Source organism: Periplaneta americana, chromosome 17, assembly GCF_040183065.1.
Source record: "Periplaneta americana isolate PAMFEO1 chromosome 17, P.americana_PAMFEO1_priV1, whole genome shotgun sequence".
In the NCBI taxonomy this organism is placed as follows: domain Eukaryota; kingdom Metazoa; phylum Arthropoda; class Insecta; order Blattodea; family Blattidae; genus Periplaneta; species Periplaneta americana.
In genome coordinates, this window is record NC_091133.1 from 112088738 (window position 1) to 112107943 (window position 19206).

The following is a 19206-nucleotide window of genomic DNA, read 5'->3' on the forward strand; positions in this document are numbered from 1 at the left end:
TAATAATAATAATAATAATAATAATAATAATAATATTATCATCATCATCTGAGTACAAAATCTGACAATGGAATTTCAAAAATGGCATCCCTGTATTAGCATGAATTATATAATAATAATAATAATAATAATAATAATAATAATAATAATAATAATAATAATAATAATAAGAAGAAGAAGAAGAAGAAGAAGAAGAAATCTGACAATGAAATCTTAAAAAATCATGTGTTTGTATTAACGTTAATTATAACATAATAATAATAATAATAATAATAATAATAATAATAATAATGGCCACCGGGGTAGCTTAGTCGGCTAAGGCGCTTGTCTGCCTATCCGGAGTTGCGCTAGGGAGCGAGTTCGATTCCCGCTTGGGCTGATTACCTGGTTGAGTTTTTTCCGAGGTTTTCCCCAACTTTGAGGCAAATGTCAGTTAATCTATTGCGAATACTCGGTCTCATCTCGCCAAATATCATCTCGCTATCACCAATCGCATCGACGCTAAATGACCGAGTATTTGATACAGCGTCGTTAAATAATCAATCAAAATATAATAATAATAATAATAATAATAATAATAATAATAATAATAATAATAATAATAAATCATCATAAGCATAATAATCTTAGTACACAAAATCTGACAGTGTAATCTTAAATCATCGCTTGGATATATTAGCATGAATAATAATAATAATAATAATAATAATAATAATAATAACAATAATAATAATAATAACAATAATCTCAGTGTACAAAATCTGACAATGGAATCTCAAAAATATCATCCCTGTATTAGCATGAATTATACTCAACCGTATCGAATAACTAGGCTACTATATATACTGCAATAGTCTACATAAAAGCATCAATCGATATTTCGATAATTATGACGTAATTGTGATTACGTTGTACAGGTGAATTAAAGGCTATTAATGTTTTTCACAAAACGGATGCCGCTACAGGGAGTTTCGTAGTAATGTAGAAAATGGCGGCAATGCTAATTAAATTTGAATTCAGTCTGCGATTGCGCCAATTTATGCTAGACTCGAGAAAGTTTGCATGGTCGCTTTTGTTCGCTGATAGCAAAGTTTATAATTAATGATCTTCATAATTAGCTACAGCGTAGCTACTATTTGCAATCTCCTGCCTCACTCGGGGCGAGGGTTGAATTCGAAACTATTAATTTGCGCGGACAGATTTGGCTCATCGAGTACCCGGCGCCATAGAGATTGCGTCATCCATGTGATTGGCTTACGGCCGTGGCAATAGTAAATATGAAATTCTGAAATGAGTGTTTCGAGAACAGACTGGACTAGTCATGGGCATCTGTTGATCGACTAACATAACTAGACAGGTGAAATGCGTGCTTGCGAGTGATGGGTTTTGGATTAATATGCGTGGATATATGAATAATATCAGAATATTGGAAATGTTAACTTCTGCTCCTACAGGATGGGCCAAAGAAACCGGAGAGTTTTAAATAGTGAAATGAAACTTTAGATATTATAATAAATTAACTTTTATTATATGAAATTATAGAATATAGTATATAGATGTAACCCTAATTCTTGAAAATGATACCCTAATAAAATTAGGCCTATCACCTAAGAATAAGATCGCATCTGTCCATTAAGTGTGGGAAAGGAGACATAGGAACACATTTTAGCCTGTTGTGGAAAAACATAACATCTCCGGAGAAAATATCTACTACCCTCGATGCTAAGTCGGAATAGGGGTTCGCTTGCATGTCTTGAAAACATGGGGAATAGAGGATACAAACAAAAGACTGGATTGTTTCTCTTGAAAGTGAGACAGCTTCATTAGCTGTTGAAATTTATGATACGAACTGTCGAAGCGATATTGCTAACTATTGAATTATACACTTTTATGCCTGTTTGTTTGTTAGGTTAGAATATATGATATATATTTTGTTTGTACCATTTTTATATTAATTTCTATGTTTTATGGAGAGTGGTTGGATTTAACCATAGATGAGGAAGGCGAAACCTACAAAGTAGGATTGTTTTGTAAAGCATGTACGGTCAAAAGACCCCTGCATTGAATTTAAGAGCAAATTCTGATAGTGTAGTGACTGTAGTGCATCTGTAGGCCAATGTATAATATTGCGGAATAAATCCATCTATCTCTAAAAAATTACATCCTTCAAATGCCCTCCACCAACGTGTGTACATAGTTGTAATCGCCATTTTAAGTTCCTCATTACACTTTGCAACATTTCCACTGTGATTTTTTACATTTCTTCAAGAATTGCTGTCTTTAGTTGTTTTTAATGTTTCCCCCATAAAAAGAAATCACATGCACTTAAGTCGGGGGATCGTGCAGGCCAGGGAATGTTTCCATTTCTTGCTGTAACATGATTACCAAAGAAATTTCGCATTTCCGTCATAGAAATGGCTGCAGTATGTACTGTTGCACCGTCTTGCTGAAACCAAGTTGGTCTGTGCATTTTTATCGTCTTCGAGTTCGTCTAAAAATTCTTTTCGATTCTGACTCTGCCAAAAATGCTTATCGCTTCTATTCTATCAAAACATTTTGCCCGTCTCCGAATTATCCAAAAGCACTTTCCAATTCCGACTCTATCCAAAAATAATTCCCAACTCCGACTATATCTAAAAATACTTGCCTACTCCGAATGTATCTAAAAATACTTCTCGACTCTAATTCTGTCTAAAAATACTTCCCAATTCGGGCTCTATCCAAAAAGAAATTCCCGACCCCGACTTTTCCACAAACACTACCCGACTGCGACTCTATCCAAAAATACTTTCCGGCTCCGATTTTATCCAAAAATACTTACCGACTCCGACTCTATCCAAAAAATACTTACCGGCTCCGACTTTATTCACAAAAACTTACCGATTCCGATTCTATCCAAAAAAACTTCCCGACTTCGATTTAATCCAAAAATACTTTCCGACTCCGAATCTTTCAAACAATACTTCTCGACTCCGACTCTATCTAAAAATACTTTCCGACTCCGAATCTTTCAAACATACTTCTCGACTCCGACTCTATCTAAAAATACTTTCTGACTCCGAATCTTTCAAACAATACTTCTCGACTCCTACTCTATCTAAAAATACTTTCCGACTCCGAATCTATTAAAAAATACTCCTCGACTCCGAATCTATCTAAAAATACTTCCCGACTTCGATTTAATCCAAAAATACTTTCCGACTCCGAATCTTTCAAACAATACTTCTCGACTCCGACTCTATCTAAAACTACTTTCCGACTCCGAATCTATTAAAAAATACTCCTCGACTCCGACTCTATCTAAAATACTTCCCGACTCCGACTCTATCCTAAAAAAAAAAAACTTTCCGACCCCGACTTCATCCACAAAATCTTCCCAACTCAAACTCTATCCAAAAATACTTCCCGGCTCCTACTTTATCCAAAAATACTTTCCGACTCCGACTCTATCCAAAAATACTTCCCGGCTTCGACTCCATCCAAAAAAAACTTCTCGACTTTGAATTAATCCAAACATACTTGCCGACTCCGAATCTATTCAAAAATTCTTCTCGACTCCGACTATATCTAAAAATACTTTCCGATTCCGACTCTGTCCTAAAAAAAACTTTCCGACCCTTTATTCACAAAAACTTCCCAACACAGACTCTATCCAAAAGTACTTCCCGGCTCCGACTCTATCCAAAAATACTTCCCGACTTCGACTCTAAAAATACTCCCCAACTCCGACTCTATTAAAAAAAAACTTCCCGGCTTTGAATTAATCCAAAAATACTTCCCGACTCCGAATCTATTCAAAAATACTTCTCGATTCTGACTCTATCTAAAATTACTTTCCGACCTCGCCTTTATTCACAAAAACTTCCCAACATAGACTCTATCCAAAAGTACTTCCCGGCTCCGACTCTATCCAAAAAATACTTCCCAACTCCGACTCTATTAAAAAAAACTTCCCGACTTTGAATTAATCCAAAAATACTTCTCGACTCCGAATCTATTCAAAAATATTTCCCGACTCCGACTCTATCTAAAAATACTTCTGGGCTTCGATTCTATCAGAAATACTTCCCGACTCCGACTCTACTAGAAGTATTCCAGATTTCATCCTATACAAAAATACTTCTCCTTACCATCTCTGATCATAAGCCATTTTGTGCTTCCTTACTTTCTTACTCTGCGAAATGTAAAGAGGAAGAGTTGTAATATAACGTTGTTCGAATATGCATGTTTTTTCATCCATCATGTCCTTTTTCTATGTATTTTAATTTCTCCTAAACTGTTGCACGAATTTTATTGATATTCTTTCTACCAAACGATTCTTCCTACAATGATGTATGTTGAATATAATTTTCTTCTCTTTTTGCTTATTTCCAGGCGATCTGCCTGCCCCTAACAGACGCATCTTTCCACCGTTTTCGTGCGTACTAGGACCTCGTCTGCCATTTGGTATGTTTCAATTATAATCATTCTTAATACAAAAATATTGATTCTCTGCTTAAAATAAAAACATAAAACTGTCATGTACTCAATTTTGATCTGACTTTTCTTTTTCTATTGCTTGTAATGGAGACATACGAAACAATACGAAAAGTTTGTCTCCAGAAAATTATAGCCTAAATTATAATTGTTGTCATTTTAAGAAATTTAATCCCGAACGATAAAACTTCATTGAGCACTTATGTTGGACGTGTAAATTCCGCACGAATCTTGAAGGGAATTTAACCAATGGAAAAACAGCAAAGGCCGGCTTCTAGAGTTCTAGAGAAATTCTTTGTAAAAGATCTTTTGTAAAGATTGCCGTTTGAATGGTGCTGCCACTAGCTTTCTTGATGCCTCTACGCTGAGTGCTACATCGATTTTATGATAGTACAGTCTTTAGGAAGGTTTTGTCTTGTCTGAAAGAAATTTTATATCAGAGGACTAGCACCTCGTAACGCTATATTGATTTCGTGCAAGCACCAGCAACTGATCCTTCCGTAAGTATTGCAACTACGTTTTATGAAGTGACATAGTCAGGGAGTACCTATATGACATCATCCCACGTCAGTGTGGTGGGGGTACCACATTTAGATGTTTGAAACGGGAGACTAATTATAGGTTTTGAGGGACGAAGAAGCTAGCTTGGAAAGAGATTTTGAATACATGAAAATACTAGATTTAAGCTGTATTGAAGGCGAGCTGGGCAGACCGTCTAATCCACTATTTATTATTCCATTTTGAATCTTGCGTACACTACTTTTAAGACTTGAATATAATTAATCAACACACAAAAAACACAAACAAATAAATACGACCACACAGGTGTATACAAACTCACATGTAATAGTTGCGATAAGTTCTACATAGGACACACAGGCAGATCATTCCAAACACGCTACAAAGAACACATTAAAGCAATAACCAGAGGACACAATACATTTACATACGCCGATCACATAACCAATGCTAAACATACATACAATAACATAAATACGGACGTGGAAATCCTACACATACAACCCAAGAACCAAAAACTCAACACACTAGAACAATATGAAATATACAAACACACTAAAACACACCCCGATCAAATTCTCAACACACAGATCAATTTCAGAACGTCCACACCTGTGGAGTAACGGTCAGTGCGTCTGGCCGCGAAACCAGGTGGCCCGGATTCGAATCCCGGTCGGGGCAAGTTACCTGGTTGAGGATTTTTCCGGGGTTTTCCCTCAACCCAATACGAGCAAATGCTGGGTAACTTTCGGTGCTGGACCCCGGACTCATTTCACCGGCATTATCACCTTCATTTCATCCAGACGCTAAATAACCTAGATGTTGATACAGCATCGTAAAATAGCCCAATAAAATAAAATAAAAATTTCAGAACACACACACTATTTGACTCCACTCTTCAACACCTTTCAACAATCAAAGACACCCACATAATAGGCAGAGAAGTTCGAGATGACGCCGTGATCTAGTAGGCTCTGAGGATGGTACATGAAGCACTGAAGCAGCTGTAAGCCGCACAAATCTCACATAATTAACACGAGTAAGTCCACTAGTTAATCAATTATATTTATTATTATTATTATTATTATTATTATTATTATTATTATTATTATTATTACTGTAGTTTATTTTGCTGTAGTTTATTTACCAGACATCAAGATCTTGATTATTTTTTTTGTAAAGTCATTAAGGGTGATATTGATTGTGAATCATTCATAAGCAATATCAGTCTTCGTATTCCTTCTAAGGGTTTAAGATTTCATAAAATTTTTATAACAGAAATTCTAAATCTCTCTCTCCGGTTTGCAGATGTATAAAATATGCTAATTTGCATGAATTGAACTTGGATCCATTTAATGTGTAGTATATACTTTTTGATGTGAGTGCAAGGTAATCTATGGCGAATCCTCAGTCTCATCTCGCCAAATATCATCGCGCTATTACCAATCTCATCGACGCTAAATAATCTAATAGTTGATACAGCGTCGTTAAATAACCAACTAAAATTATATATATATATATATATATATATATATATATACACTTTTTGAGTTTTATGTCAGTTATTAATTGATGCCTTTTGTTTAGATATGTATTATAATATTCTCGTCATCTTTTACATCTTTGTAATACTATTTAATTGATTCCGTTCTTCATTTATATCAGCGTTGTCAGACACAGCCTAAACGGAGCGGAGCGCTCCACTATAACTCGTTGCGTGCTCCGGTGCTTCCACAGACATAAGCAAGTTCACGCTCCGACTGGACGTCTCCAGCTCCACAACCGGTTTCGGAGCTTACAACTCTGACACTACTGATTTATATGATTCCATTCTTTCATTTGTAATTAACGTTTTATTTAAATGTCATTATTTTAATAATTATTCCATTGTACTTTTATTGTAATTTATATCATTGCTAATGTTTTTGTTAGATTATCTTTGTGCTGAACTGTAATTGGCCACTGGCTGTTGTATAGCAGAGAGAATATCATCGAAATGATAGCCGTCCAAATGTTGGATTTAAAATATCGGCATCATTTGAAATATATTAACATTCTATGTATTTTAGTTTAATTCTGCTACCAGTTTATTTCAGTGTTTAATTAATAGTTCATAGTATTTTGTTGTTTAATTCGTAAATAACTCTTGTATACATGTAACTTTCATCTAAATCAAATTGTTGATTTCTTTGCAAGTTCATGCATATGTATATACACTTTTTGCTGGTTGAGTGGAAGAGAAGGCCTTACGGCCTTAACTCTGCCAGCTAAAATAAATCATTATTATTATTATTATTATTATTATTATTATTATTATTATTATAATCAATTCAAATGACCAAAAAAGAAAATGTAAATTAATATTTAAAAAATACAAAATTAAATTTAAAAAAATATTCTGCGACAAAATGTGGTAGCTGTCAAAACGATAAAAATTTATTGAAAATAAATAATATACATTGAATATTATAAATATGAATAGAGATGGTGATTGATATAAGTAAATAAATAAAAATAAATTATTAAATTAGGAGTACGACGAGAATTACCTTTATCATCTACCCTGTTGAACGTCTACTACGATTTAGTCAAGAACTGTTTTCAGAACTTGAGAGGAGTGATAGTAGGAGGAAGAAGAATGAATTACGTAAGATATGCTGATCATATGGCGTTATTAGCGAAAGAGGTGATACTGAGAGATATGCTAGCGGTACTGGAACTAAATTACAACTGTGAGCATTATGGAATGAAGATAAATGCAAAAAGACCAAGACTATGGTTATTGGAAGAAAAATAAAGAAGATAAACGTGCGAATTTGAAATAAGACAGTAGAACAAATGGACAGCTTCAAATGCTATACTATTAGTAGTAACATGAGCTACTGCCAGGAAGTCAAAAGGAGGATAGCAATAGCCAAGGAAGCTTTTAATACACAAAAAATAACTAAGGAAGAGACTAATGAAGTGTTTTGTGCGGAGTGTGACATTGTATAGGGCAGAAACCTGGACATTAGGACGAAGAGAAGAGAAACGACTGGAAACATTTGAAATGTGGATGTGGAGAAGAATGGAGCATGTGAAATGGATAGACAGTATAAGAAATGAAGCTGTGATAGAAAGAGTTAAGTGAAGAAAGAATAATGGTGAAGCTGGTAAGGAAGAGAAAAAGAAACTGACTGGGTTACTGGCTGAGAAGAAACTGCCTACTGAAGGATACAATGGAAGGAACGGTGAACGGGAGAAAAGTTCGGGACAGAAGATGTCAGATTATTGACAGCACTGAGATATATGGATCATATGCGGAGACTAAGACGAAGAAGGGAAATAGAAAGGATTGGAGAATGCTGAGTTTGAAGTGAGAGACCTGCCCTTGGGCCGAAAACTATAAATGTGATCTCACAGTGTGCAAATAGTTAAAAGATTACTTCGACAAAAAATAAAAAATTGAACATGTTTTAGTAAAATTACATTTTAGATAATTAATTCGTGTTCCTTAATGTGTCTATCTGTAAAGTTGAATGAAAAATTAAGACGGTTATTGGGCAGTTTAAGAGAACTCCATCTACAAAACCCGGCAACACTGGCTCTGAAATTCCCTTCGGCATTGATTGTCGTCAGTGAAGGGAATAGACAAAAAGTATCGCGTTAGTTGTTTAGTCTTGCGGAACTTTTAACGAAGACAAATGTCGCCTTTTATAGTAATTAGTTGGAATGAACTTTTACATCGTCTGGAGTTTAGTTGGGCGTCTTTGGAGCCCACGTCTCGGCTACAGCGTCACTTCAGAATCTGTATTAGCTTAAAGCCAAAGAATGTAAACTGAAAGTTGGCGCTTGTCATCTACTTTGTGGAAGTGTATCCATCCTGCATTAAGATAACTCTCAAATTAGTCCACCCACATTGCATTTTCTATATTTCGAACGGATAAAGAAGTTGGTCTCTTTGTCACCTGACTGAAAAAAAAACTGTTCTCGATGTATATAAAATTATTATATTCACTCCACGAAAAATGTGGGTCATGCTGATTACTTATCATTGGTAATATTACATCATATTTCAATAAGATTTTTTTCGCTAATAATAATAATAATAATAATAATAATAATAATAATAATAATAATAATAATAATAATAATAATAATACTCATGGCTTTTAAGGACCCCGAAGGTTCATTGCCGCCCTCACATAAGTCCGCCATCGGTCCCTATCCTGAACAAGAATAATCCAGTCTCTACAATCATATCCTACCTCCCTCAAATTCATTGCTATATTATTATCCTCCCATCTATGTCTCGGCCTCTCCAAAGGTCTTTTTCTCTCCGGCCTCCCAACTAACACACTATATGCATTTTTGGATTCGCCCATACGTGCTATATGCTCTGCCCATCTCAAACGTCTGGATTTAATGTTCCTAATTATGTCAGGTGAACAATACAATGCGTGCAGTTCTGCGTTGTGTAACTTTCTCCATTCTCCTGTACTTCATCCCTCTTAGCCTCAAATATTTTCAAAAGCACCTTATTCTCAAATACCTTTAACCTCTGTTTCTTTCTCAAAGTGAGAGTCCAAGTTTCAAAATCATACAGAACAACCGGTAATATAACTGTTTTATAAATTCTAACTTTCAGCTTTCTTGAAAGCTGGCTGGATGACAAAAGCTTCTCAACCGAATAATAACAGGCATTTCCAATATTTATTCTGAGTTTAATTTACCCCCGAATGTCATTTATATTTGAAGAGTCCACTGCAGGAATGATGGATGTCTTTGGAATACATTTTGCAGGAGAAGCAATTGAAAGTTTGAAATGCTTAGCGCTCAAAGCTTAACTGTGATTTTCCGATCATTACTGGACAATGACTATCAGTGTTAATGCCATATAACTCTGTATGTACATTCTATATGTCTTAAGCTATGCATTGACTGTCTTGGTTCATTTTCGACAAGAAAGTGACATCCATCATTCTTGCAGTGGACTCTTCATTTGTTACTGTTGTTCCAAGATATTTGAATTTTTCCACCACTTCAAAGGATAAATTTCCAATATCTATATTTCCATTTCGTACTATATTGTGGTCACGAGACATAATCATATACTTTGTCTTTTCGGGATTTACTTCCAAACCTATCGCTTTATTCGCTTCAAGTAAAATTTCCGCGTTTCCCCTAATCGTTTGTGGATTTTCTCCTTACATATTCACGTCATCCGCATAGACAAGCAGCTGTTGTAACCCGTTCAATTCCAAACCGTCTCTGTTATCCTGGACTTTCCTAATGGCATATTCTAGAGCAAAGTTAAAAAGTAAAGGTGATAGTGCATCTCCTTGCTTAGGCCGCAGTGAATTGGAAACGCATCAGATAGAAACTGACCTATACGGACTCTGCTGTAAGTTTCACTGAGACACATTTTAATTAATCGAACTCGTTTCTCGAGAATACTAAACTCAATAAGAATATCATATAAAACTTCTCTTTTAACCGAGTCATATGCCTTTTTTAAATCTATGAATAACTAATGTACCGCGCAAATCAAGATTTCAGGTATAACTCCCTGTAAAGTTGATTTGAATAATTTCGAGGGAAAAATTGTTCCGGAGCCGGGTATCGAACCCGGGACCTTTGGTTTAACGTACCAACGCTCTACCACTGAGCTACTCGGGAACTCTAACCGAGTGCGGGTTCGATACCCGGCTCCGGAACAATTTTTCCCTCGAAATTATTCAAATCAACTTTACAAGGAGTTATACCTGAAATCTTGTTTGCATAATACACGTCACTGTTCGTTAACAGAAAACCACAATTTAAGTCACACGGAGTTAGTGTGCACTCGAAGTTGGTTGCTTGACGGTTGTCAGCCCACTTTGAGGTCTGTGGATATAGAGGGAAAAATTGGATCGGTGTAGGTTAGAGTTCCCGAGTAGCTCAGTGGTAGAGCGTTGGTCCGTTAAACCAAAGGTCCCGGGTTCGATACCCGGCTCCGGAACAATTTTTCCCTCGAAATTATTCAAATCAACTTTACAGGGAGTTATACCTGCTGAAATCTTGATTTGCATAATACACGTCACTGTTCGTTAACAGAAAACCACAATTTAAGTCACACGGAGTTAGTGTGCACTCGAAGTTGGTTGCTTGACGGTTGTCAGCCCACTTTGAGGTCTGTGGATATAGAGGGAAAAATTGGATCGGTGTCGTTTAGAGTTCCCGAGTAGCTCAGTGGTAGAGCGTTGGTACGTTAAACCAAAGGTCCCGGGTTCGATACCCGGCTCCGGAACAATTTTTCCCTCGAAATTATTCAACTAATGTACTGTATCCTTATACTCCCATATCTGTCGAATACAAAAAATCTGATCAGTAATCGTTTTATTATTATTATTATTATTATTATTATTATTATTATTATTATTATTATTAATAACGCACCTACAAGTGTGCAGATTCACACAATAACTATTCGGAGAAGAACAGAATCAATGGATGAAGAAAGAAAGAATTAATAAAAGAATAAAGAAATTCCATTTTGGAGAGTCAGACAAGCTCGGATGGATGTAAATGCATGACCCCATAAAATATCGCGAAATGGCTTTTTGTTTTGTTGCAATACCTTTTTATGTTCTTCGTGTAATGAGGCAGTAAAAAGAGATGCTTTCATTTTGTTGTCATATTACAGAATGCTTTTACGGGAGCTCGGAAATTCGATGCCCTGCATAATCGATGCCGGGCATAGAAATACGCTGTGAGCGGGCAGGCACTGCCGATTATGGTGTATCTTTAGTTATTGTCATTTGCCCGGAAGGGACAGATATCGACTGCTACGCGGGGCACGGAGTGGCATTAACTGATCGACACTGTGTAATGCAATGCGGTGTAGTGTTACCTTGCATTTGATCCCTGTATCGGGGACGTTCGCAAACAAAGCCAGAGATAAGAGCGGCAGGAACACCTGTAATTGTAGTCGAACTCATGACCAATTGGATCCTAAACAGCATGTAAATCACCATTTTAAATTCGGTATTACTAGCAAAGGCACTCAGTTGCTAGATAGTGATTTGACTTTCCTTGCTAGGGAATCTGGTTCAAAATACAGTGAAACCTGCCTTTGCAGTCACTTCATTTAAACGGCTACCTGACCAGAAGGCCAATTTTTTCTGGAACCAATTGGATTTTCCATAAGATCAATACAAATTCTCTCTTTATTTAGCGGCCACCTCTTGCGCCGGCCAGCGGCCGGAGTCTATTTGGATTGGAACCTGAATATAACAGTCACTGTCCAACAAAAAATCTTTTCACGGGTACTGTCTGACCTATTTTTTCAATGGTTAGAGGACAGAAAGCAATGTCACGAGGACAATAGCTAAGTGTACAACAGTACACCCTCCATATCTTGGGGTTAGTTGGTTACTGTTTTATGACTCTTTTGTCACTTTCCACTCCGACCCTGCACAGCTTTAAATTCTTACTCGTTTTTAAAGGTTTGAAACACGGACATTTTTCTATCGAAAATGTCACAGTATGTTTTAGGTCAGTAGTTAACCATTCAATTTTTTTTATTTTTCTCTCCACTTTCTATCCTTCTCTATTTGGGCCAGCTTTTACGAATTTTTCTTCTTTTCAATCAGTTGATTCAGAGGAATTGTGAAGTTAGTTTGAGAGAGAAATCATATCTAACAATAAATCTAGAGTGGTGTTAAGTTTAGAGGTGAGACGAAAAATGATTGAAGAAAGTGAGAAGGGAACATGTGCGAGAAAAATTGCAGAAATATTCAAATGTGGAAGGACACAAATAAACGGTATATTTAAGAATAAAGATGAAATATTAAAAGAATGAGAGAAAAATATGCGTGGTGGCCAAAAAAGGAAGAGACAATCTGTGTTTAGTAATGTGAATTATTTCGTTTACGAATGGTTCAAGTGTGCGAGGGCGAAGAAATTGCCAGTAAGTGGGTATATAATTCAAGAGAAAGCTCTTGAAATTACCAAAGAACTCAATGTAAGCAATTTTTTGCTAGTAATGGGTGGTTAGAGCGGACATCACACGTCCAGCCCCTTGATCAAGGTATTATCCATTAATTTAAACTGAGGTACCGTAAGCGAGTTTTGAAAAGGCTAGTTGCAAGAATGGAAGAGGCTGACATTAATATGCACGATTGTTGTGTGCGAACAATACTAAAAAGTGAATGAAATTCAGTATTTTCATGCTGATTCATAAAAACCGCAACCTTAATCAAGCGGCCACCTGATAAAACGGCCATTTTACAAGGTAACTTCAGATGGCCGCTTTAGACAGGTTTCACTGTATGACTTTGGCCGCTGTATGGTCTAGGAGTAACGATCAGTGCTCGTGTTCTGTCTGACACTTTTAGGAGATGGGTTCTGATCTTGCTTGGGTTGTTCACCTATTTCGTACTACGATTTTAGATACGTAGTGTGTCGGGTAAATTAGAAAATGTAGTGTTGCCAATACAAGTTCAGGAAAAACCGCCAGGCAAGAATGAAATTCGCCAGAACTCTTATGCTAATAATTTAAAGAAACGTTTCTTCGCACTGTGAGAAGTTTAACCGCTAAACTCTGCATGTCAACTGTTTTTCTCCGTTAATGTATCAAAAATCCAGTACAACTATCGGATAAGCCACTAATTTAGCAGCATTGCGACTGGCGAGTGTGTCGTACTAACGGTGTATTCTACGTTGAAAATTCAAGCACATTAGATTGAAAACTACATATTTCCAACAACTTTCACCGTTTTCAATTTGTCTCTCGCTATCTCCATTAATAATTAAGCTTGTCTAATGTTGCCGGACTTTTGAATCACTCTGTATACACATTGTAAAGAGATTTTCAATGGGGAATAAATTTCTGAAGTATGCAGAAGTCCTACATATTTCACACAAAAAAGTTTCTTCTTAGCCAGTTACCGGGCCAATTTGTATACTATTATCTCTTTCTGATCGATTTCAGGATTATTCTTTTTTCACGCACTCTTTCTAGCACAGCTTCATTTCCTGTTGTCTGTTGTTGTTGTTATTATTATTATTATTATCATCATTATTATTATTACTCTTATTACTACTACTATTATTATTACTATTATTATTAGTATTATTACTATTATTATTATTATTATTATTATTATTATTATTATTATTATTATTTAGGCGATTTCGATCCATTCAGTGTATTTATTCTTTCTTTTCTTCGAAATTAGAATTTGACAATATCTTTGCTAATATTATTTGCATAATCCTTGCACACAAATTGGTAATACTTTTGTAAGAATCAACTCCTTTCCCTAAAATTTTATACTACTACTTCTTGTAATTAATCATTGTAGTCTATGTTCTTCATTTTGTTGTTAACTCAAGTATTTAATTTATACCATAGTTGTTTAATTTTAATGCATTAATTGTATCACTGTGCTGGACTTTTATTGGCCAATGGCTGTTGTCCAGCACATAAATATCAATAAATAAAATAAATGAATAATAAGTTATTATTATTATTGTTATAATTATTGTTATTATCATTATCATTATTATCATTATTATGTTATCGTTATTATTATTATTGTTGTTATTGTTATTGTTATTATTATTATTATTATTATTATTATTATTATTATTATTATTATTATTATTATTATTATAGGATTGACTGTTATTCATAGCATATTTGATTTCATTCACTAGACACTTAAATCTTACAGTAAATTTTATTTATTTTCCCTAATTCCATTACTCTAATTCCTGTATGGACATTACACGCAATCAGACAGTTCCTCAAATCCTATGTCACTTTTTAAAATTGTGTTGTTATAACCTACATAATCATTATCTGCCTCTGGTGCTTTTCGTTGCTTTCAGTAGGATCTGTTGTTTAAAATGATGTATTTTTTTTTTTTTTTTTTTAGTCATTTACCTGAAAACTCCGTAAGCGATAACATTTCCATTTTGTTGCTTCATCTTCTGCTACTACATTCATATGAATTCAAACAAAAGATTCTTATGGGACTTTATACCGTTAAACAGTTGAGTTTAAAAATCTAACTTTCATTTTTTTTTTTTTTTTAAGCGAACAACTGTAGTGCATTTCCTTTTTCTTCAGAGTTGTATTACTTCACAGCTTATCCACGTTTCAATGACCATTTATTCTTTCTTTTCTTCGAAATGTGTATTGCGTTTTCTTTCTCCATCTATCTTAATTAGGCTAGAGATTTACTTCCATTCTTGCGTTTCTCCCCAACCCTTACAAAACACTTGTTGTTTCCCTTTCTTGCTTCTATATTCTATTCTTATTTCATGCAAATTTTATTTCTGTGAGTTACAGGTTTGTTCAGCTTTCTTGTATCCACTCTTACATACCGAAATTAATTTCCCTTTTAATGAGATTCATTAGGAAGTGGAAAAGTTTCCTTGCCGCCGGTATCTACATTGTCCTTCAGAACTCGTCATGCAAGGCTTCTGGAGAGCGCGGATTACTGTATATGACTGTTGTAAAACTTCCTTGACAACCCGCTGAGATTCGATCGCGGAAAATCCTACGTCTAGTCGGACTTCTGCGTCATTATGCGCCGTCTTGTCTATTCTAGCGCTTATAATAAATTCAGAAGGTGTGATTAATGTTACTGGAGGGAGCTAATGACATGGAAAATCAGCGTTACGGCTATTAATGAACATAGTCGCTTTTACTTTGCTGTTATACGAATTATAGAAAAGTACAGGGCGTTCAATTTAAAATAGGACCCACCATAGCTACAGCAGTTGGAGATTATTTTTTTTTATTGGGTTATTTTTGGGGGGGGTTATTTTACAACGCTGTATCAACATCTAGGTTATTTAGCGTCTGAATAATATGAAGGTGATAACGCCGGTGAAATGAGTCCGGGGTCCAACACCGAAAGTTACCCAGCATTTGCTCGTATTGGGTTGAGGGAAAACCCCGGAAAAAACCTCAACCAGGTAACTTGCCCCGACCGGGATTCGAATCCGGGCCACCTGGTTTCGCGGCCAGACGCGCTGACCGTTACTCCACAGATGTGGACATTGGGTTATTTTACGACGCTGTATCAACATCTAGGTTATTTAGCGTCTGAATGATATGAAGGTGATAACGCCGGTGAAATGAGTTCGGGGTCCAGCACCTATAGTTACCCAGCATTTGCTCGTATTGGGTTGAGGGAAAACCCCGGAAAAAACCTCAACCAGGTAACTTGCCCCGACCGGGATTCGAATCCGGGCCACCTGGTTTCGCGGCCAGACGCGCTGACCGTTACTCCACAGATGTGGACATTGGGTTATTTTACGATGCTATATCAACATCTAGGTTATTTAGCGTCTGAATGATATGAAGGTGATAACGCCGGTGAAATGGGTCCGGGGTCCAGCACCGAAAGTTACCCAGCATTTGCTCGTGTTGGGTTGAGGGAAAACCCCGGAGAAAACCTCAACCAGATAACTTGCCCCGACCGGGATTCGAACCCGGGCCACCTGGTTTCGCGGCCAGACGCGCTGACCGTTACTCCACAGATGTGGACTCGGAGGTTAAAATATCCAATGCAAAATGTTCATATACGGAAATGTCTATTTATAAAAATGTTCACACTATATTAATGTCCACTCAGTTAAGTGTCCAGTGGAAAGAAGTCCAATTTATTCAATGTCCACTCATTTGATTACATAAAGGTCCAACGTATAAAAGTCCATTATTATTATTATTTTTTTCATAATTTTACTCAACCTCTTCGTCCTTTGCCTTTGGCTTTGTATTGAAGTTGTATGTTATGGCACGAAAATAGCGTTTAACGTTGTTACTTTTATACTCATGGCCTTATCTGTGTTTCCTATTCTCCTTTGATTTGTAATATAGTATACCTGTTTATAGAAGCCTGATGTTTACAAGGCCTGCTTTGAATTTGGTTACAATTTCGTTATGGATATTCTGTTGCTGGGTTATATTTTGTTCATAATTTACATATCACCAGGCTTCGAGACTTCGGACCCAATAGAGCAGTTCAGTGGGAAATCTGCATAACAGTGTACTGAGTATAGTGGTAAAGCGTACAGTGGGTGGGGGTACTGCAGAATGAATGCCAACAAATACGCAAAGGAAATCGCTCTGGATTTGAAGGTTCTGGCGAATAATTTGGTTTTCATACAAACTGTGTCTGAAAGTATTACACGGTTAGAAAAGTCAGAGCAAGAGATGCCGGAAGTCCTCAAATTAATTTAGAAAATGATGCAGAGATTTAATGAGACATCAAGTACACCGGTTACTGAACGAGTAAAACAGAAGTGGAAATCAATTTTAAGTCAAAATAACGGATATGGAACATTGTGTAACATAAACAGCAAATTAGTGGACATAGAGTCACCCGAGAACGAAGGACTGTCTCTCAGAGACTGCAATGATGTTAGGTTTTTTCGTTTTGCTCCTATCACGTCATGCGACGTAGAGCGCAGCTTTCTACAGTACAAACTTTGTTTAGCAGATAATCGAAAAAGATTTACATTTGAGATACTGACAATGTATCTTGTAGTACATTGTTATTCGGTAGTGTACATAACTGCACTTGCTAAAGACGACCAATAGGATAAATGAAAAAATTAAAATTGCTACATGCTTATTTCCACCATTAACACTGTGTATAATTAAACACAAATGCTTATAAAAGACAGGAGAATAAATGCTTTCCACATTCTTTTGACATTATCATTGTGTAATGTATATTTACTTTCAGAATGTACATATGTGTGTTTCCCCATACTACCGTACTCTACTCTAAATAGCAACACATCTCTATCTACCTGCAGCGAGTCAACAACCTATAGTGCATGCACAGTAAACTTATTGTATCGGGTCCAAAGTCTCGAAGCCTGCATATCACTGAAGTCTTTTTCAGGAAGTTTCGCAAAAATTATTTTGCTTCTAATACTGCCACAATGACAAGCGAAAGAGCAGAAACAGCGCCTTTTTTTCTTATGGTGCCGTCTATTGTTTTCCGCCAACAATTACAATTACACATCCCCTGAAATTCTTTGAACCGTTCTTTCTAATGACACTGGTATGAATATCGTAATACGCAGTTACAAAATTATAGCAGTTTATAATCACGAATGTTTTTTCTGGGCACGGTGTACGTTTTAGGGGAGAGTAGCTATCGATGAACCGTTGCTTTCAATGGACCACTGCCGTATTCTTGGTCATATTGACTGCGTATGCGTGAAACGTCACCTCAAGGCTTCCCCCTCGTGTATGTCACTCTTGAGTTGTCTTTGGTGGCGGCAGCAAGCACGTGGGCTGAACAAGAAGTTCAGATACGTTTTTGTGATTTTTGCTATAATTTTAAAATAAATTTAAGTATAGAGAACATTGGCTTAATGACATTAAGTTATGAAATGACATATATAGCTGGAAGCAGTGTTCTGTCTGCTTCCTTTTAGTTGTATATTCATAAATTTTATGCTCGACCATGCCGTAATGTAGTAATTATACACCTGGTAGCAGCCCTTTAATGGACCTCATTAAAGTACACCTATTCATTAAAGTTCAGGCGTTCCACCAATCAGAAAACACCATTGTAGCAATATGAAAGCGCAAGTATCGATTATTCTCGGATATGCAATCGAAAGACAACTAGCGAAACGTCACGGAGGCTGCAAATCCAATAGTGTCGCAGAAGGTTATGTTCTCTTACTATAATAATTAGCGTTAATTGTAAATAATATTCAAATAAATTAAATTTGTCATCTCGTTTTTCAATGTCTAAATCAATTTCAAGGTTATATCAAGATTAATGTTTATTTTACTTTGTAGATTATGTCAAGGTCAATGACATTTGTTTCTCGGAAAAAATCAATACTTTCGCGTCTGCGCACATCTCACAATTTACGAGATATTGCACAAGGTCAGTTGAGCTCCCCAGTCAGATAAGAATAATATGAATACTTATGAATAATTTCATGTTAGAAATATGGTCGAGCATAAAAAGTCGTATGAAACTTGCCTATAATGGTAATTAAGACGCTCGTATGAAAATTATGAAACTCGCTTGCGCTCGTTTCATAAACATACTCGCGTCTTAATTACTACTATTATAGGCTCGTTGCATAATGTACTATTATATAACCTCTTCAGCGCTCTTGAAGTATGATTAGAAAATGGCGAAGTCGCTATGGATGGACCAGCTAGAGTTCCCAAGAATGGACTACATTTTAAAATAA

The 19206-nt window shown here is 36.0% G+C and overlaps 1 protein-coding gene and 1 non-coding gene across 32 annotated transcripts in view; both read left to right on the forward strand.

Annotated features, from left to right (window-relative positions):
- The window catches only part of LOC138692929 (RNA binding protein fox-1 homolog 2-like), a 1380865-nt gene that overhangs the window by 548091 nt on the left and 813568 nt on the right, over positions 1–19206 (forward strand). The gene's annotated exons all lie outside the window — the stretch shown is intronic.
- Positions 10904–10975, forward strand: TRNAN-GUU (transfer RNA asparagine (anticodon GUU)). Its single transcript has one exon. It is a non-coding gene; the product is annotated as a tRNA-Asn (tRNA).